This window comes from Hibiscus syriacus, unplaced genomic scaffold (genome assembly GCF_006381635.1).
Source record: "Hibiscus syriacus cultivar Baekdansim isolate YM2019G1 unplaced genomic scaffold, ASM638163v2 tig00003725_pilon, whole genome shotgun sequence".
Taxonomy (NCBI): domain Eukaryota; kingdom Viridiplantae; phylum Streptophyta; class Magnoliopsida; order Malvales; family Malvaceae; genus Hibiscus; species Hibiscus syriacus.
The window spans coordinates 2,201,200-2,223,663 of NW_024061982.1; the positions used below are offsets into that span (position 1 = coordinate 2,201,200).

The 22,464-nt window shown below is 34.4% G+C and overlaps 2 pseudogenes; both read left to right on the forward strand.

Annotated features, from left to right (window-relative positions):
- The first annotated feature begins 2,390 nt into the window (after positions 1-2,390).
- Positions 2,391-15,416, forward strand: LOC120183044 (annotated as a pseudogene).
- A 3,261-nt stretch (positions 15,417-18,677) lies between these two features.
- Positions 18,678-20,149, forward strand: LOC120183768 (annotated as a pseudogene).
- The last annotated feature ends 2,315 nt before the right edge of the window (positions 20,150-22,464 follow it).

Sequence of the window (22,464 nt, forward strand, 5' to 3'; positions counted from 1 at the left end):
CAACCTAATACAAAAGTATGGCTTATATAGCCCAAGTAACCAACACACCATAACACAAACTAATATCAAGCTAATAACAATCCATAATAAACTAATAGCACTCTAACATTCACTCTACTTTTCAACCTTTTAATTTTCTTCAAAATGAACTTGCTATTAGAGAATTGATCAAACAAAGAATGCAAACTTAATAAGCTGGAATTCAACCGTCTTGCCGTATTGATGAACAATTTACTGGACAAATTCTCTTTCACCTAAAAACATCTTCTTTCTTTAACTTTCCTCGGCTTTTCTTCTTCTTCTTTTCAAGAGTGATTTTTTTTTCATCTTCACTATTCTTCCTCTTCACTTATTGGGACTTTCTTTTTGTTGGAAGCAAGACGGTTAAGCTACGAGCTCCTGGATGCAATCTTAAGCCTCTCTTGGGCAAGAAAACATCCTATTTTGTTTGGTTAAGGAAGGCAAGGCTGTTAAACTCTTAACCCTCCTAGAGATTTTCTTCTATGGTAACTTGGTTGTTAAGCCTCAAAGTTCCATGTCAAACTTTGGAGAAGAAGTAACAACTGATGAAAGATACTCTATGAACAACTGAAGGCTGCTATATGATTTGAGAACCAAACGGAAAATGCATAACCAACAAAACAATAGATGCACAAACTTACTTTAGGAGTATGAACCACTCAGTGGTCACCTTAGAATCAAACCATCAACAATTTGTAATAGCAAAATCACAATATGAACGAATAACACGAGCAGTAGTGAACCAAAGCAACCAAATATTAACTAAAACATCATCTAAAACAAAACAAAAATTGACATCTGCAACAAACTCCATTGAAAACCATTCTGTTGCGTATGCAAGCTATGCCGAAGTGCAGAGGTCTTGGCACTAGTGCAAGTAGCAAACATTCTGTTGACTGTATTCCAAATGGCCTTCGTGGTATGACTGCTCATAAGATGCACAAGCACCTCAGAACTCACTGTAGATAACAACCAAGAAGCAAGCAGTTTGTCTTGTCTGTGATACACAACAAACTAAGGATTCTGAACTGTCATTTCTGAGTTAGATTGAATAAATTGAGATAGAGCGGATTCATCCTTAGAGAAAATATTCAGAAGTCCATAACCATCAATTATTAGCATGATTTGATGCTTCCAAAGAATAAACGTGGAATCAGTTAACTTCACAACATTAAGATTGGGGATATGTTGAACTGTCATATTAAAAGTAAGCAGTATGAACCGAACTAGTATGAGTGTCAAGAGTCATTTTGAGAACAACACCAGTGAGGGAAAACACTAAACAGGTTGTGTGCAGCAAACGAAAGAAAAATAAACACACCAAACAACACACCTTACGCAAACTATAAACCAATCATTGCAAAACACCTCACCACATTGATGAAAACAACCCGACGAGACTCAACCAAAATAATATCCAAAAACGAGACTCAACCAAAATAATATCCCAAAGATTATCCAACGTAGATCACTAGTTTACCCTTCTAGCAATTAGTCAACAAGAGTAAACGTCCAAACGATTGATTTAATAAAGAAAGCACAGAGCAATCTGAGAAATGTTACCAGTTGCTAATGAGCAAAAGAAACCAAATGAACACCACACTTGATCCTGCATCACACACATACACAGCGGAGAAAGCGACGGTCGGAACTGCAGCGAAAGATACCATGTGAGATTGCATCCATGGAGGCTGAGAGTGATGGAAGGCCGGTGGCCTGAGTTAGCAAATGAGGAAGGAGATGGTAAGAGGGAGAGATTACAGAAGAAGCTTTTTATTAACAGTTGGAAAATACTCTGCTTACAACCTAATACAAATGTATGGCTTATATAGCCGAATTAACCAACACACCATAACAAACTAATAACAAACTAGTATTAAGCTAATAACAAACCATAACAAACTAATTGCACTCTAACACTATTGGTGCTGGTAGCTCTTCTACTCCCCGTATCTTTTGGCAATACATGAATCCTCGTTTTAGTTTGAAATGACTTCTTTTATTATTTTAGATTTTACTGTCAATGATGCCCAACTTTTTGGGGGTAACGATTGCTTAAATCATATGAAGAATTATTCCATTACTATGACTATGGAGGTCAACATGCTAAACTCGATTACAAGTTAAAGGCTTTATTATTATTATTATTATGGTCAATCACAATTAAAATATGATATATGGCTTGTCTTTACGAGCATGCTTCTGTTCTACTCCACTAAACAAGGGTTCTTGATCACCAAATATGCTGACTACCATTATCGATATTAACAACTCCAATTTATAGTCTCTCATGCCTTGCTATATAAATAACACATATTTTCCCTATCAAATATGCATAACTAATAAACCAGTCTGGAAATTTAATTGTTAATTCTACAATTTGTTTCAACTATGGCGGCCATGGTTGCACTTGCTTTCCTCTTTCTCTTCATGTTTCCAATTTCATCTCATGTCAGAGCATTGAGCTCTAACTACTATGACCACTCGTGTCCTCAGCTCGAATCCATTGTTGCGAGTGCAGTCAAGAAAGCGATGTTGAATGACAAAACCGTTCCAGCTGCACTACTCAGAATGCACTTCCATGATTCCTTCATCAGAGTATGAACTTATATTAGTGCTAGCATTTGTTAAACAATGATGTCCATTTCTTTTCCTTGGTTCACTTACAATATACATGCACAAAGAACACTAATCCTAGAAGCTGGTTCATGTATAACTTACATTATGCTTTTGTTCTAATTATAAGGGTTGCGATGCATCTGTGTTGCTGAACTCCAAAGGCAAAAACAAGGTAGAGAAAGATGGACCTCCTAACATTTCTTTGCACGCATTTATGTCATCGACGAGGCAAAGAAGGCTTTGGAAGCTTCATTCCCTGGCATCGTTTCTTGTGCTGATATCTTGGCCCTGGCTGCCAGGAAGCAGTTTCTCTGGTTAGTCACATTAACATTGGTAGTATTTGCCGATCACCACTTCTGTAATGGATTTCTAGATACTAATCCAAATCGCTTTGTTTTCTTGCTCGTTTGTTATCATCTGTTATATTATATATAGTCCGGCGGTCCGACGTGGGATGTACCTAAAGGAAGGAAGGATGGAAGAATTTCCTTGGCAACTGAGACTAGACAGTTACCAGCTCCCACATTCAATATCTCCCAGCTACAACAGAACTTTGCACAGAGAGGTCTCTCCATTCAAGATCTTCCAACAACTTAGGACATGTCCTTTAAAGTTGTTACTATTAATCTTGAAGTTCTTAACATGTTATAAATGAATTTAGGTGGTCACACACTGGGGTTCTCCCACTGCTCTTCATTCCAAAACAGGATCCACAATTTCAATGCCACCCTCGACGTCGACCCAACGATGCAATCGTCCTTTGCGGCCAGGTTAAGGAGCGTGTTTCCCGCACATAACAATGTCAAAAACGCAGGCTCAGCGCTTGATTCTACCAACTTCGTATTTGACAACGCATACTACAAGTTGCTTCTAAAAGGGAAGAGCATCTTCTCTTCCGATCAAGCTTTACTCACCGCCCCAAAAACCAAAGCACTGGTTTCGAAATTTGCAAGCTCCGAAAAGGCTTTTGAGACGCTTTTGTTGATTCCATGATCAAAATGAGTAGCCTCAACGGTGGCCAAGAGATCAGGCTAGACTGCAGATTCGTTAGGTGATTTTGAAGTATGAAGAAAGTTATTAATTTCTATTCATTTTTTCAACATCATAAAAAATAAAAAGAGTGGAGTGAATTTGCATGTATGAATTACCTGCCGTTGAAGTGGACGGGTAGGAATTTGTATGCCTATCATTTGATTTAACGGTTAAAATGAACGCAGTGTTGTGTTTGGTTCTTTGATTGACCATATATATCATTTCTTGCTTCTATAATGAGAGGAAATTAACATTTAAAAGTACTTAACCGAATAGTGTTGAATAAATGAGTTGATGAGATGAAAATGGACTCATACCAACTAATCCTCAAACAGACTTCATCCCTCTCACTGTTTGTATCTTTCATGAATCTGAAATTAGAGGGAATTATTATGAGATTACGCTTACACCAAAGGAGTTATACTTGTTCTTCAAAGGTTGGATGAGTAGTAATCTCAGTATGATAAATCGGACAAGCCTAGTATCCTCAAATTGGAAGGAAGCTGCATCTTTTCTAAATTCATAATTGGTAGGTGACATATGTTGGAAGCATAAGTGCACACTTGATTTAATTTACAACTCACACAATATATCATTATGATCCAGTATATGAGTACAAATCTTACCATAATACACTAGATGTTAGTTTACAGACACAACCCGAAAAGCAATGAAATGCCTGCATGTACGAATTATATACCGTCAAAGTGGACGAGTAGGAATTTGTATTTGTCCACCATTCGATTTAATGATTGAAATGAAAGTAATGTTGTGTTTGATTCTTTGATCGATTATAATAGTTTTTGTCTAAAGACTAATCATAAATAATTATAATGACATATTTTATTTATTTTGGTACAGAAATTTAGGTCAAGAATGGTTTCCCAGTTCAGGATCAGGACATACCTAAGACCTAATTGCAATTTATGGAAGAATTTATAGATTGCCCATCAAGAGTGACAGTGGTAGTATTTGAACTTAGCCTTACAAGCTCAAATTCTTGAAACTCAACCACTTGTACTAACACTATATATTTTATCTTATTTACTAATATAAGATATTGTCACTTTTTTCCAATTACTTTTTTGAATATATAAATTACATACATTTTAATAAAATCATAAGAATAATACGATTATTCTTAAAAGATCTTTAGTCAATTATTAGTGTGGGCTTGAGCAACAATAATGCATTAAAAAACTAGGGTAAACTATAATTTTAGTACCTAAACTATCAACTTTGGTACATTTTAATACCTTAACTTTTAATTTTTTCAAAATCATACATAACGTTTATTTTTTGTTTCATTTTAGTAACCCACAGTTAAAAACTGAACATATTTAGTACCTAAACTATCAGTTTTGGCCGTTTTAATACGTAAACTTTTTAAAAAAAAAACAAAACTTAACGATAAGTTTTTAACGGGGGTAAAAACGAAACAAAAACAAAACATAAGTATGATTGGAAAAAAAAATTAAATTTAGGTCAAGAATGGCTCCCCCAATAAGGGCCAAGGCATACCTAAGACCCAATTGCGATTTATATAAGAATTTACAGATTGCCCACCAAGAGTGACGGTGGTAGGATTCAAACTTAGTTTTACAAGCTCAAATTCATGAATCACAACCACTTGTACTAACACTCAGTGATATATTTTATCTATTATTAATATAAGATACTGTCATTTTATTTCAATTACTTTTTTGAATATATAAATTACTACATTTTAATAAAATCATAAGAATAATATGATTATTCTTAAAAGGTCTTTAGTCAATTATTAGTGTGGGCTTAAGCAACAATAATGCATTAAAAACTAGGGTAAACTACAAATTTAGTACCTAACCTATCAGTTTTGGTCTATTTTAATGCTTAAACTTTCAATTTTTTGAAAATCATACCTAATATTAATTTTTGTTCATTTTAGTACCACAGTTAAAAACTTAATGTGTTAGTACCTAAACTATAAGTTTTGCCCGTTTTAATACCTAAACTTTTAAAAAAAATTCAAAACTTAACGTTAAGTTTTAACGGGGTACTAAAATGAAACCAAAACAAAACATTAGGTACGATTTGAAAAAAAATTAAAGTTTAGTACTAAAACAGACCAAAACTAACAGTTTATGTACTAAACGTATAATTTATCCTAAAAATTAATGTGTAATGATTGATGGCTAGACATTGTTATTGTCATGATGATGTCAAAATCAATACATAAGTATATACTAAAGAACATATTGAATTGATCGTCTCTTGAACCATTTAGTTGATAGTCTAACATTGCTCATACTAATAGCTACATGTATGATCTTAATATTGATATCATTATTATCCGGACATGTGAGTCACACTTTTGATATAGTCAAAATTTATGTCGTAACTAATTGCATTATAAAGATTGATGTAGGACATTTCATGATTTATGCATACCTTCAGCCTGTCATTGATTCTATGATGAAACCTTAAGCAGAAAGCAATAACAAATTATTTTAACAATAAATTAGTAGATAAACTCCATAGATCTTGAGATTTTATAAGTTAAAAATAAAAATATATATTAGTGGCATCTGTTAGCTACATTTATTTTCTTTAATTGTATAAGAATTAAGAAGATCCCGTTTTGTGTAAGCATGAAGGGAACAAAAGTGCAATAACCCCACATTTAGAGGTACTAAAAGGAAAAGAAACAAAAGAAAAGGCATTTTAAATTCATTATTTTTTACGTTTTGTATCTTATAACATGGGTGTAACTGTGATATAATTTTAGTAAGCTATCCAAGTTTGAACCCAAAAAATTAAATTTGATATGATAATAATCGAGTCAAATTTAAGTTTGAGTAACTCGAATTATTGATCAAGTCGAGTTTAAACATCACAATATCTAGTTGAACGGCTCGTGAGATTAATAAACTTTCAATAGATTTTAAATATTTTATATTAAACTATAATGGGGATGAAAGTTGTTATTAGTTGTGGATGGTGACCTTAGTTGTCCCTTAGGCTTTAGATGATGTGGGCATAGGCTAGGCAGCAGTAGGCCCCTTAAATTCAACACGTATATTTTTCTCTTTATAGCGTTGATGTTCCATAAACAAAAGATTTATATTCATAATATAGTTAATGTTAAAGATTGTAAAACAGTTGTGAAATTATAACGAAAAAGAGTTTCCAAGTATTTTCAGCAACTAGTAACTAACTAGCTAGCTACAATCTTCTTTTGGCATGTATGAGGATTTAATGACATTATGTGATTTGCATGTATATAAATAAGCACAAAACATGAGTGGGAATACAAACAATCCCCTTGGATTCTTCCCATTTGTTTCTTCATAAACATTTCCTAAAAACGATCATGTTTCCTCGTTCCTCAGCGTGTTTGCTGCCTCATGTCTTGGTTTTTCTCTCTTCATCACTGCAAAAGCGTTAATAAAGATGCCAGAAAACGAACCATACCTGCTGTAATTGTGTTTGGGGATTCGATGTTGACGCAGGTAACAACAACGATCCGGACAATTATTAAGTGCAACTTCGTCCCTACGGAAAAGATTTTGATGGGGGTGTTCCAACAGGAAGGTTTTGCAATGGCAAATCCCTTCCGATAATAGGTAGTAATCCCTTTCATGCTATTCTTGTCATTCAAATGTAAGAATTTTTTCTAAACGTGTTGGATTCTAAAATGTTGTTTCAGCTGAAAGAATTGGGAATTAAAGATGTAGGTGCCAGCATATCTGGATCCAACATTGAAACCCAAGATCTCAAACTGGGAGTATTTGCATATGGTGGCACTGGATATGATCCCTCACTTCCAAATTAGCGGTACATAATTTCTTCTTATTTGTTTTTATTTTGTAAATGTTTTAGCTGAGTTCATTTTGTCCAAAATTATCAGTCAGTTATATCGATGGGGGAGCAGTTAAACTACTTTAAAGAATACATAGCCAAGTTGAAAGCTGTTGTTGGGGAAGACCAAACAAACTTCATGTAGCAAAGAGTATGATCCTTGTCGTAGCCGGCAGCGACGACATGCCAATACATATTTTGTTCTCAGGGCCAGGAAATTGCAGTACGATATCTGCTTACCGACTTAATGGTTAACTCCGCGGCTGAGTTGTCAAGGTAGGGTCAAATATGTATGATTTTGGTCCCTGTACTATGCTCTAATTTAGATTTTAATTTCTTTCTGCAACTGAGTTTGATTGGAAATTTAAGGAAACTATATGGTTTGGGAGCAGGAGAATTGTGGTAATCAGTACGGGAACATAGAGGTGTCAATATGTGTAATCAACTCAGTCCATTCACGTGTACAGATGTGGACAAGTATATCTTTTGGGACAGTTTCATCCAACAGAGAAGGCCTACAGAGCCTTGGTTACGCCCGTCCTTCAGAAGGTTATCAACGAGTTCTTCTGATAAACCAAATCTCAGATGAAAAGTGATCAAGTTAAGCTATGTGCATCTAAATTTATCAAGTTAACTAGTTTTACCCCTCCATGAAAAAGCTGCTCTTTCATTGAGGCTATATATCTTTTCAAGTCATTGTAGTTTTATTTCTATATATATTTGTCAAAATACCAATTTACATATTTTACATATTTTCTTTTATTAACAATATTTGTTTAATTCATTCAAAATGATATAAAATTATTGATGATTATCATTACAAAATTGATAAGATATGACAAACATTAAAACCTATCTTCAATATTATTATCCGAAAATGAGTTAGGAATAAATGTGTTTATTCATAATAATATCCAGTAGACAATATGAAGTGAAACAATCCACTTATATTGTCCCACTAGACAGCAACCACTAGGAGAATTTATGGGCAAGCTATGAGGTCACACTATTGACATCCCCCCCCCCCCACATTTTTGGCTCTGAAATAGGACCACAATTTGTTTCTCCTCGGGGGAAAACTCCATCTTTAGTTCCCACCATTTGCTTCCACATTCAAAATTCCCTTAGAATCATCATTTGGGCTCAATCCTAAAAAACCAAACCATCATTAATAAACTAAATAAATCTTAATTGCCAAACTCTAAACTTGGGCAGCTACTAAATTAATACTCTTCTGGTTTCCACGGGACTTCTTCGAAGCCATGATTCTTCTGGAACACGTTTACCAAATTTATACTCTTGTTTTGAAATTCTTTGACCTCCCAAGGTAAGATTTTCAATGGTTCTTCTTAATAAGTCAAGTCTAAACTTACCTCAATGCTCTATTAGAATGATGTGTGAGGGATCAGATTAGTATCCCTAAGTATCAACACATGGAATATGTTGTGAATGTACTCCATCTATGGTGATAAAGTCAGACGATAAGTACCGATCCAACTCTCTCTATAACTTCAAATGGTCCAATGAAATGAGGATTCAATTTATGATTATATCCAAATCATAACACTTTCTTTCAAAGGGACACTTTCATAAATATGTCTCACCTTAAATTCTATATCCTTATGGTTCAGATCTGTTATGATTTTTGTCAAGCGTTGCCTTCAATCTATTCTAAATCAGTTGAACTTTCTTTTCTATTTTTCTAATTAAATTTGGTCCAACTAATTTCCTCTCATTTGATTCCACCCAATATTAAGGAATCCTACACTGTCTCCTATACAAGACTTCGTAGGGAACCATTTGAATACTTTCAAAGATTTCCTCCTAATTTCCTAGAAAGTTAATCATGTAACATTGAAGCATATCCTCAAGAGTTTAAATCACGCGCTTTAGCTATCGATCTATTTATGGGTGGAATGTTGTGCTAAAGTCTAACTAGGTACCTAATGCTTCATGAAGTTTCTTCCGAAATCTTGACGTAAACCAAGGATCCTAGACAAGCGTAGAAATTGTCAAATAAATAAAGCCTTTTTCTCAATTAAATAAGCTAAGAATATAGTATAGATAAGAAAGGATCAATCCGTAGGGACTTAAAATTTTCCAATATCGGTTTGAATTGATCTTGATCCAAGAAAACTGCAAAAGTAAAATGAAGGGGGTTTAAGAAAAAAATTTGAATAAATTGAATTAAATAAAAAAAGAAAAGAAAAGTAGATGATTGAAAATAATTATCATGAGAGATAGCCTCTAGCTTCGCTTCGCCTCAATTTGTTTCGATCACTGAAATAGATTTTACTTTGGGATTATTGCCAGTTAAAGTCTACAAGGCCCAACCCTTGTAACTTGTTGTTCTCTCCTATGAACTAATTCCAAAGTCAATCTTTGGAATTTAATTTTTGTTTGTATTAACAATGACTATCAATGTTAACACCAACGTAACTTTAACTGCTGAAAAGTCCGTGCTCATATTATGGTGTATAAATAAGAGTCGAATCTGATCTGATTTCCTAAGTGGACTGCCACTAAGTTTGTTCTTAGAAAGTTAAAGTTGCTACAAGCTGGTTCTTCTCTCTGACGGTAAATCAAAACAACATTCAAGTCCAAAGTGCACACTTTGAATTGAAAGTGTTGAGATATTTAAAGGAAAGACGATTGTCAATCCTAGTTTGCAAAAATCAAGAAGATACCTGAAGGTATGAAGCACTTTTAATTCACACGAAAAATGGTTGTTGCTCACGTTTTGGCTAATTAGAGTTTGGCCAGTATGAATTGGATCATGCTTAGCATTGTGAAAAGAAAATAATGAAAAAAAGTAGAGAACTTCAATAAATAGCCAGGAAATATAAATTCCAATATGAGTTCAAAGGTTGAACCTAAGAGATATTTAACCCGAAAGTTCTAAGTAAATAAAATGATTAATTCCTAATCAAACTAAAAATCCTACCAAGAGTTCTAATAAAATATCTAATTCCTAATAAAATAATAATAAAATAATCAAACTAAAAATCCTGAATAAAAAAAAGTTAATAATAAAATCTAACTAAAATCCTAAATATAAAAGGTTATCACAAAAGATAAATTTAAGTCTTGTACTTTTGGTTGAATGCTTATCTTATGGAGCCTAATGCCAGATAAATTCCAATTAAATATTCAAAATAATTCGCTCATCTACTAGATTCTGACTGAACCATCAAAATCTGCTACATTTTTGACTAATTAATCCAATAAAATTCATGTCTAAAATAAACCCAAAATAAAGATAATCATAATCCAATCGAAAAATAAGGAGTAATAACAATAAATATATGCAATATTAAACACTCATCAATCCCTATCAAATAATTGAAGTCGATACCTATGAAGTCTTACTATCTCTACTATGTACAATTGAGTCAACATCTCTAACGTGAAATCCATATGCCCTATAGGAATGTGTAGTCTTAGTCAATCGATCCATAATTACCCTCAGCTCTTGTTTTTTGATATAAGCGTCTTGAGTTATAAGCATCTTTTTCTTCCTTTCACTCTCATTTGGGCTGTCATTATCATCAGGGATTGCATTCCTACTGTTTCTTTTCGATATGACATCTTCAAGTACAATAATCTCATACTTTAGGAGGGACCCGATAGTGAACGAATTTCTGTCATCACGAGCTAAACTCTTTCCCGCCAACTCATTGTTGTAGGTCTCTTGCAACCTTACTAGACGACCATCTTCGTAGTAAAGAGAGACACTATGCTCGATAAAGAAACCATCTGTATTGCTCATACTCACTTTGAAATGATTGGTTATAATGGTTTTTTTGTCCATTTAATCTAGTATCACGTCTTGCCATGGATTGTAACACTACCTTATTCTTCGTAACATCAAGCTCTATTTTGATACGAACCACGTCAGGAGGCACGGGTGGGAAAGAGAGTTGGAAACCGGAGATTCCCCACATCGTTTCAGGTCCTTCACTGATTTTTCAAGAAACTAGTCTTCTCTGAGATATATCTCAATTTTTTTTAAAAGGTTGGTATAAAAATGATGTCGAGCAATTGAAGCAAAGTATAAATTCACTGAATATCAAATAAAGGAATAACACAAGTTGTTTTCAAAATAAAACTTGACAAGTTTCAGGATCCATGGGTGATAAAAGAAGGCAATGCGATTTGGTTTTGATTTCATAATTTTCAAATATGATGTAAACAAAATAGCACAACTGATGCATTCCACTGTAAGGCCCTTTAGAGAGCATTTCTATTTCAGTTCTCATGAATCTTTATTTGTTCAAGTTTCACAGACTCCTTAAGCAAAGATAGCGCCAAATATTGATCTAAAACAAAACCCCTGAGTGCTTTTGTGTAGTCAACTATAACAGATGTTTCCTGACTCTTTTAGTCTACATTTCATCAAAATTTAATTTCAAATCCACGGGTTTATTTCAGGCGATAAAAGAAGGCATGCGATTTGGTTTTGATTTCATAATTTTCAAATATGATGTAAACAAAATAGCACAACTGATGCATTCCACTGTAAGGCCCTTTAGAGAGCATTTCTATTTCAGTTCTCATGAATCTTTTATTTTCAAGTTTCACAGACTCCTTAGCAAAGATAGCGCCAAATATTGATCTAAAAACAAAACCCCTGAGTGCTTTTGTGTAGTCAACTATAACAGATGTTTCCTGACTCTTTTAGTCTACATTTCATCAAAATTTAATTTCAAATCCACGTTATTTCAGGCTTTATCATTTCGTTAAATTATACTTGTTAAACTTGATGTCCTCACTTTAGATTTTGCTGTGAGATCACGACACATAGAGACTAGTGGCATGATTGAATGTACTCGTATTCATAAAGTTTGAGAACTTAGCATTGTCCATTACTTAGTGGAATATCCTTAGTTAAAGGATTCAAGTGTCAGAAAGTCTTCGACTTAACAAACTCAACGAACTCACTTCATAAAGCTCGGACATTACCCATAGCTACTTCAAACACTACATCCGAAGATTAACACCTACTACTTTCAGCGGAGTGCCCCCAACATTGTTAAATATCATTCATTAATAACACATTAATCTTCAATTTCGAGATTTCCTAATTTTTCATTTGGTGTTTGTGCTTCCCTCATTTGAGACCTTATTTGAAGCATAAGTTAGAGTTCCGATCCAAACCTTGCACTTTTTTAGGTTACAGTCCATAACACAAAGGTTTTCAATGCCTTGCTACTGATAGTCGAGTATATATAATCAGACTTGTGGTCTTTGATGAAATGCAATTTCCCTTTGCAAGAGTGAATGAGTAGTTTTCTAATGCTTCTAATGTGTATAGTTTGCTTGGTCGTTACAAATTTTGGCTGATGTGCATGGATTTCAACATGGGCCTTGCTGAAAATGGACATGGTCCAATAGTGAGTAGCAATCATAAATCATTACCTGGTGATAGTTCTAGTTCTAATTTGTCAGGAGCAATAACTAGTGCCTAGGATATAGAACAAGAAGTTACAGTTGCAGTTCCAAGTACTGTGTAAGATGATGTTGTTAGGTTTTATAAAGATACTAGTATACCACAGTCTGCTACTGGATGTGAGTCAAGTGTAGATGATGATTAGGTTGCACCAATGAACACAATTCAATGATGACTAGGAGTAAATGTGGAATTTTTAAACCAAAGGTGTATGCTAGTTTTCTTGTTGATGAAGTGCATGTTGATGTTTATGGGGTTTTGAGTCACCAAGTTGGAGAGAAGCTGTTCAGGCGGAGTTTGATGCACTGCAGTTGAATAACACCTGGACTCTTGTTAAATTATCTGCAGTACGTGAAGTTGTGGGCTGTAAATGGCTCTTTAGGGTTAAAAAGAACCCTGTTCAGAGGTATAAAGCTCATCTTGTTGCCAAAGGCTATTCAAAAGTTCTAGTCTATGATTTCAAGGATACATATAGTACTATTATCAAATTTCTTACCTTAAATGTTATTCTGTCTATTGATGTTGCAAGGAATTGTTCTTTAAGACATGTAAATGTGAATAATACAATTTTAAATGGTTATTTAGCTGAGGATGTGTTTATACAATAACCACCTAGTTTTGAAGAGTATGATGCTAATGAAATCCCTCTTGTGTGCAAACTCAGCAAGACATTGTATGGTCTTCGCCAAGCACCAAGAAATTTTCATGACAAGCTGAAAGAAGGTCTGGTTCGGTTAGGTTTCTTTGAGTCTAGAGCTGATGTTTTTTTGTTTGTTAAAAACGATGAAGGATATTATACATACATACTTGTTTATGTGGATGATATTATCATTACTAATGGCTCTCTCATGGTATTGATATTGTGGTTTATGCTTTGAGTTAGGATTTTCTTTGAAAGATCTAAGAGAATTGTCTTATTTTTTGAGTATCGAAGTTAAACCAGAGAGGATTCACTGGTGATGTCTCAACGTAAATACATACTTGCTTTTGGAGAAAACTAGTATGTCAAAAGCTACACCTACTGTCACTCCAATGGTTGGTGCTCCAAAGATGTCTAAGGAAGTTGGTGAGTTGTTGACTACTGCTCGAGAATACCGTAGTATTGTCGTTGCTATTTTATATGTATGTTATACAAGGTTAGATGTTGCTTTTAGTGTAATAGGCAACACATTCATGCATGCTCCACGTGAGTCACATTTAGCTGCTGTGAAGAGGATACTCAAGTATTTTGCTGGTACACTAAACTATGGTTTGACATTCTCATGTACTGGTGCATCATTTGATGTTGTAGCTTTTGCTGATGCTGATTGGGGTGGCAGTTTGGATGATAGACGATATGTATCTAGTCATGCAGTATTCCTTGGTACATGCCCTGTGATTTGGTGCTCAAGGAAGCATAAAACTGTCTCCAGATCAACAATGGAAGTTGAGTATAGGAGTGTAGCTGATGCTGCTACAGAAGTCACATGTATGAGCTCATTGCTATGTGATCTTGGAGTTAAATGTCGAAGTATGCCTGTTGTCTGGTGTGATAATACCAGTGCTGTTGCTTTAAGCAAAAATTCAGTCTACTATACACAGTCCAAACATGTCGATATGGATGTTCACTTTGTTCGTAAAAAGGTAGCAACCAAGCAGATTCAAATGAATTATGTGCCTGCAACTCATCAAGTAGCAGATGGTCTTACAAAACCACTAACAAAAGGAGCATTTGAGCTGTTTAGAGTATATGTGTTTTACCTTGTTAGAGTATCAGGAAGAAGACAACAAAGCGGGGAGAATATTGGAGTTTGTAGAATGATAACGTGAGCATGGAGTGTAGCTTGCTGAAGTGTGTGTGAGTTGTTAGGGTTGTTAAAAGTGACGTATGAAAAGTTGGTTATGAATGCAGTTAGAGGTTATAGTTAGTTGTGAGGTTGAGTGAGCTTAAAGTCAATAAGATTTCTATATAAGCTAGAAACAATTTATTCATTTCACAATATTCATCTCTTCAACACTCCCACTGCTCTTCATTTCAAAACAGGATCCACAATTTCAATGCCACCCTCGACGTCGACCCAACGATGCAACCTTCTTTTGCGACCAAGTTAAGGAGCATGTGTCCCGCACATAACAAGGTAAAAAACGCAGGCTCACCACTGGATTCAACCAACTTTGTATTTGACAATGCATACTACAAGTTGCTTCTCCAGGGGAAGAGTGTCTTTTCTTCGAATCAAGCGTTACTCACCGCCCCAAAAACCAAAGCATTGGTTTCGTGATTTTCAAGCTCCGAAAAGGGTTTTGAGAAGGCTTTTGTTGATTCCATGATCAAAATGAGTAGCCTCAACGGTGGCCAAGAGATCAGGCTAGACTGTAGAGTCGTTAGGTGATTTTGAAGTATGAAGATAGTTAATCCATTCATTAATTTCTATTCATTTTTTCAGAGCTATCAACATCATAAAAATAAAGAGTGGAGTGAATTTTCATGTATGAATTACCTGCCGTCGAAGTGGACGGGTAGGAATTTGTAATTGTCTATCATTTGATTTAACGATTAAATGAATGCAGTGTTGTGTTTGGTTCTTTGATTGACCATATATATCATTTCTTGCTTCTATAATGAGAGAAATTAACATTTAAAAGTACTTAACCGAATAATGTTGAATAAATGAGTTGATGAGATGAAAATGGACTCATACCAACTAATCCTCAAACAGACTTCACCCCTCTCACTATTTGTATCTTTCAAGAATCTGAAAATAGAGGGAATTATTAATGAGATTACGCTTACACCAAATGAGTTATACTTGTTCTTCACAGGTTGGATGAGTAGTAATCTCACTATGATAAATCATAAGCCTAGTATCCTCTAATTGGAAGGAAGCTGCATCTAAATTCATAATTGGTAGGTGACATATGTTGGAAGCATAAGTGCACACTTGATACGATTTACAACTCACACAATTTATCATTATGATCCAGTATATGAGTACAAATCTTTACCATAATACACTAGATGTTAGTTTAGAAACACAACCCGAAAAGCAATGAAATGCCTGCATGTATGAATTATATACCGTCAAAGTGGACGAGTAGGAATTTGTATTTGTCCACCATTCGATTTAATGATTAAAATGAAAGTAATGTTGTGTTTGATTCTTTGATCGATTATAATAGTTTTTGTCTAAAGACTAATCATAAAATAATTATAATGACATATTTTATTTATTTTGGTACATAAAAGTTTAGGTAAAGAATGGTTTCCCAGTTCAAGATCAGGGCATACCTAAGACCTAATTGCAATTTATGGAAGAATTTATAGATTGCCCATCAAGAGTGACAGTGGTAGTATTCGAACTTAGCCTTACAAGCTCAAATTCTTGAAACTCAAGCACTTGTACTAACACTCATTGATATATTTTATCTTATTTACTAATATAAGATACTGTCACTTTTTTTCCAATTACTTTTTTTGAATATATAAATTACATACATTTTAATAAAATCATAAGAATAATACGATTATTCTTAAAAGATCTTTAGTCAATTATTAGTGTGGGCTTGAGCAACAATAATGCATTAAAAAATTAGGGTAAACTACAATTTTAGTATCTAAACTATCAACTTTGGTATATTTTAATACCTTAACTTTTAATTTTTTCAAAATCATACCTAACGTTTATTTTTTTGTTTCATTTTAGTAACCCACAGTTAAAAACTGAACATATTTAGTACCTAAACTATCAGTTTTGGCCCGTTTTAATACGTAAACTTTTAAAAAAAAAAACAAAACTTAACGTTAAGTTTTTAACGGGGTAAAAACGAAACAAAAACAAAACATTAGGTATGATTTGGAAAAAAATTAAATTTAGGTCAAGAATGGCTCCCCCAATTAAGGGCCAATGCATACCTAAGACCCAATTGCGATTTATATAAGAATTTACAGATTGCTCACCAAGAGTGACGGTGGTAGGATTCAAACTTAGTTTTACAAACTCAAATTCATGAATGACAACCACTTGTACTAACACTCATTGATATATTTTATCTTATTTATTAATATAAGATACTGTCATTTTTATTTCAATTACTTTTTTGAATATATAAATTACTTACATTTTAGTAAAATCATAAGAATAATATGATTATTCTTAAAAGGTCTTTAGTCAATTATTAGTGTGGGCTTAAGCAACAATAATGCATTAAAAACTAGGGTAAACTATAAATTTAGTACCTAACCTATCAGTTTTGGTCTATTTTAATGCTTAAACTTTCAATTTTTTGAAAATCATACCTAACATTTAATTTTTGTTTCATTTTAGTACCCACAGTTAAAAACTTAATGTGTTTAGTACCTAAACTATAAGTTTTTGCCCGTTTTAATACCTAAACTTTTAAAAAAAATTCAAAACTTAACGTTAAGTTTTTAACGGGGTACTAAAATGAAACCAAAACAAAACATTAGGTACGATTTGAAAAAAAATTAAAAGTTTAGTACTAAAACAGACCAAAACTAACAGTTTATGTACTAAACGTATAATTTATCCTAAAAATTAATGTGTAATTGATTGATGGCTAGACATTGTTATTGTCATGATGATGTCAAAATCAATACATAAGTATATACTAAAGAACATATTGAATTGATCGTCTCTTGAACCATTTAGTTGATAGTCATAACATTGCTCATACTAATAGCTACATGTATGATCTTAATATTTGATATCATTATTATCCAGACATCGTGAGTCACACATTTTGATATAGTCAAAATTTATGTCGTAACTAATTGCATTATAAAGATTGATGTAGGACATTTCATGATTTATGCATACCTTCAGCCTGTCATTGATTCTATGATGAAACCTTAAGCAGAAAGCAATAACAAATTATTTTAACAATAAATTAGTAGATAACTCCATAGATCTTGAGATTTTATAAGTTAAAAATAAAAATATATTAGTTGGCATCTGTTAGCTACATTTATTTTCTTTAATTGTATAAGAATTAAGAAGATCCCGTTTTGTGTAAGCATGAAGGGAACAAAAGTGCAATAACACCCACATTTAGAGGTACTAAAAGGAAAAGAAACAAAAGAAAAGGCATTTTAAATTTCATTATTTTTTTACGTTTTGTATCTTATAACATGGGTGTAACTGTGATATAATTTTAGTAAGCTATCCAAGTTTGAACCCAAAAAATAAATTTGATATGATAATAATCGAGTCAAATTTAAGTTTGAGTAACTCGAATTATTGATCAAGTCGAGTTTAAACATCACAATATCTAGTTTGAACGGCTCGTGAGATTAATAACTTTTCAATAGATATTTTAAATATTTTATATTATTAACTATAATGGGATGAAAGTTGTTATTAGTTGTGGATGGTGACCTTAGTTTGTCCCTTAGGCTTTAGATGATGTGGGCATAGGCTAGGCAGCAGTAGGCCCCTTAAATTCAACACGTATATTTTTTCTCTTTATAGCGTTGATGTTCCATAAACAAAAGATTTATATTCATAATAATAGTTAATGTTAAAAGATTGTAAAACAGTTGTGAAAATTTATAACGAAAAAGAGTTTCCAAGTATTTTCAGCAACTAGTAACTAACTAGCTAGCTACAATCTTTCTTTTGGCATGTATGAGGATTTAATGACATTATGTGATTTGCATGTATATAAATAAGCACAAAACATGAGTGGGAATACAAACAATCCCCTTGGATTCTTCCCATTTGTTTCTTTCATAAACAATTTCCTAAAAACGATCATGTTTCCTCGTTCCTCAGCGTGTTTGCTGCCTCATGTCTTGGTTTTTTCTCTCTTCATCACTGCAAAAGCGTTAATAAAGATGCCAGAAACGAAACCATACCTGCTGTAATTGTGTTTGGGGATTCGATTGTTGACGCAGGTAACAACAACGATATCCGGACAATTATTAAGTGCAACTTCGTCCCCTACGGAAAAGATTTTGATGGGGGTGTTCCAACAGGAAGGTTTTGCAATGGCAAAATCCCTTCCGATATAATAGGTAGTAATCCCTTTCATGCTATTCTTTGTCATTCAAATGTAAGAATTTTTTCTAAACGTGTTGGATTCTAAAATGTTGTTTCAGCTGAAGAATTGGGAATTAAAGATGTAGTGCCAGCATATCTGGATCCAACATTGAAACCCCAAGATCTCATAACTGGAGTTACCTTTGCATCTGGTGGCACTGGATATGATCCCCTCACTTCCAAATTAGCGGTACATATTTCTTCTTTATTTGTTTTTATTTTGTAAATGTTTTAGCTGAGTTTCATTTTTGTCCAAAATTATCAGTCAGTTATATCGATGGGGGAGCAGTTAAACTACTTTAAAGAATACATAGCCAAGTTGAAAGCTGTTGTTGGGGAAGACCAAACAAACTTCATCGTAGCAAAGAGTATGATCCTTGTCGTAGCCGGCAGCGACGACATTGCCAATACATATTTTGTTCTCAGGGCCAGGAAATTGCAGTACGATATTCCTGCTTACACCGACTTAATGGTTAACTCCGCGGCTGAGTTTGTCAAGGTAGGGTCAAATTATGTATGATTTTGGTCCCTGTACTATGCTCTAATTTAGATTTTAATTTTCTTTCTGCAACACTGAGTTTGATTGGAAATTTAAAGGAACTACATGGTTTGGGAGCAAGGAGAATTGTGGTAATCAGTACACCACCAATCGGGTGCGTTCCATCACAAAGAACTTTAGGCGGAGGAATCGAAAGGGAATGTGCTGAAGATTACAACGTAGCAGCTAAACTCTTCAACAAGAAGCTAATTTCTGTGTTGAATTCCTTTCGGACAAGCATGCCTGATGGCCGATATGTGTACATAGATGTCTACAACCCTCTGCTTGATATCATTCAAAACCCTAAAAAATATGGTATTTACTACTTAATCATATTTAACAAAACCAATTGATTGATTTCTCTACTTTACAGACGCTGTTAATTCATTTTGTTGCTGTCTTTTAAGGCTTTGAAGTTGCAAACAAAGGGTGCTGTGGAACCGGGAACATAGAGGTGTCAATATTGTGTAATCAACTCAGTCCATTCACGTGTACAGATGTGGACAAGTATATCTTTTGGGACAGTTATCATCCAACAGAGAAGGCCTACAGAGCCTTGGTTACGCCCGTCCTTCAGAAGGTTATCAACGAGTTCTTCTGATAAACCAAATCTCAGATTGAAAAGTGATCAAGTTAAGCTATGTGCATCTAAATTTATCAAGTTAACTAGTTTTACCCCTCCATGAAAAAGCTGCTCTTTCATTGAGGCTATATATCTTTATTCAAGTCATTGTAGTTTTATTTCTATATATTTTGTCAAAATACCAATTTACATATTTCTACATATTTTCTTTTATTAACAATATTTTGTTTAATTCATTCAAAATGATATAAAATTATTGATGATTATCATTACAAAATTGATAAGATATTGACAAACATTAAAACCTATCTTCAATATTTATTATCCGAAAATGAGTTAGGAATAAATGTGTTCTTATTCATAATAATATACCAGTAGACAATATGAAGTGAAACAATCCACTTATATTGTCCCACTAGACAGCAACCACTAGGAGAATTTATGGGGCAAGCTATGAGGTCACACTATTGACATCCCCCCCCCCCACATTTTTGGCTCTGAAATAGGACCACAATTTGTTTCTCCTCGGGGGAAAACTCCATCTTTAGTTCCCACCATTTGCTTCCACATTCAAAATTTCCCCTTAGAATCATCATTTGGGCTCAATCCTAAAAAAACCAAAACCATCATTAATAAACTAAATAAATCTTAATTGCCAAACTCTAAACTTGGGCAGCTACTAAATTGTTGACGAAAACGGGTAAAGAAAACGAAAGAACACGTCGTTTTCATGACTAGTAACGGCATCATGAAAAGTAACTGGCTTGGTGAACATATCAGCGGCATTCTCATCAGTATGTACCTTCTGAAACAAAACCTCTCCAGATGCAACCAACTCTCTGATCTTGTGGAACCTTACATCAATATGTTTAGTTCTAGCACGATACACCTGATTCTTAGCCAAGTGAATAGCACTTTGATTATCACAAAGCAACTGAACTCCACCTTGTTGAACACCCAACTCCTTCACTAAACCAGTAAGCCTTAAAGCTTCTTTTGCAGCTTCAGCCGCTGCCATGTATTCAGCTTCAGTTGTAGATAGTGCCACAACAGATTGAACAGTAGACTTCCAACAAATAGGCCCTCCACCAAGAGTAAACACATACCCTGTCGTAGATCTTCTATTATCCAAGTCACCTGCATAATCTGAATCCACATATCCTACAACCAAAGGATTATCCCGTTGACTCCCAAAAACAATTCCATGTCCCACAGTACCCTTTAAGTACCGAAAGATCCACTTGACTGCATCCCAATGTTGCTTACCAGGTTTAGACATGTACTTACAAACTTGACTAACAGCATGAGCTAAATCAGGACGTACATACCATCGCATACATCAAGCAGCCAACAGCATTAGAATACGGAACCTTTGCCATATTTTCAGCTTCCTTATCTGTCTTAGGGCACTGTTCTGATGAGAGCTTAAAGTGATTCGCCAATGGAGTGCTAACTGGTTTCGCGCTGCTCATTGCAAACCTTTCTAGCATTTTCTCAACATAACCCCGTTGAGATAGCCGCAGTTTCCTTGAGTCTCTGTCCCTGCAAATTTCCATTCCAAGAATTTTCTTTGCAGCACCTAAATCTTTCATATCAAATTCCTGACTCAATAAAGTTTTCAAACCGATAACATCATCCATGTTCTTCGCAGCAATCAACATATCATCAACATACAGTAATAGAAAAATAAAAGAACCATCATCAAGGCTCTTAACATAGACACAACAATCATACTCACATCGGTTGTAGCCAATCTTGATCATATAGGAGCCAAACCGTTTATACCACTGTCTCGGAGACTGTTTTAACCCGTACAAAGATTTCTTCAATCTGCAAACTAAATGCTCGTTTCCAGGTTGAGTGAAACCTTCAGGTTGCCGCATGTAGATCTGCTCCTCTAAATCACCATGCAAAAAAGCAGTTTTAACATCCATCTGCTCTAAATGCAAATCCCAACTAGCCACCAATGCAAGTACTGCTCGGATTGAAGTGTGCCTGACCACAGGAGAAAAGATTTCATCATAATCAACTCCTTTCTGCTGTGAAAAACCCTTCGCTACCAAACGAGCCTTGAACTTCTCCCCCTCTTTTTCTGTTACTGCTGGTTTCTTCTTATACACCCATTTGCAACCAATCGGCTTCTTACCCTCAGGAAGGGGAACTAACTCCCATGTGCGATTGTGATTCAAAGACTCCATCTCCTCAACCATGGCTGCCATCCACTTGTCGTTTCCTGACTAGTAACAGCATCATGAAAAGTAACTGGATCATCACTGCTAACAGTAAGTGCAAAAGATACCAAGTCTTCAAAACCCAATCTGTTCGGAGGCTTTATATTCGTCCG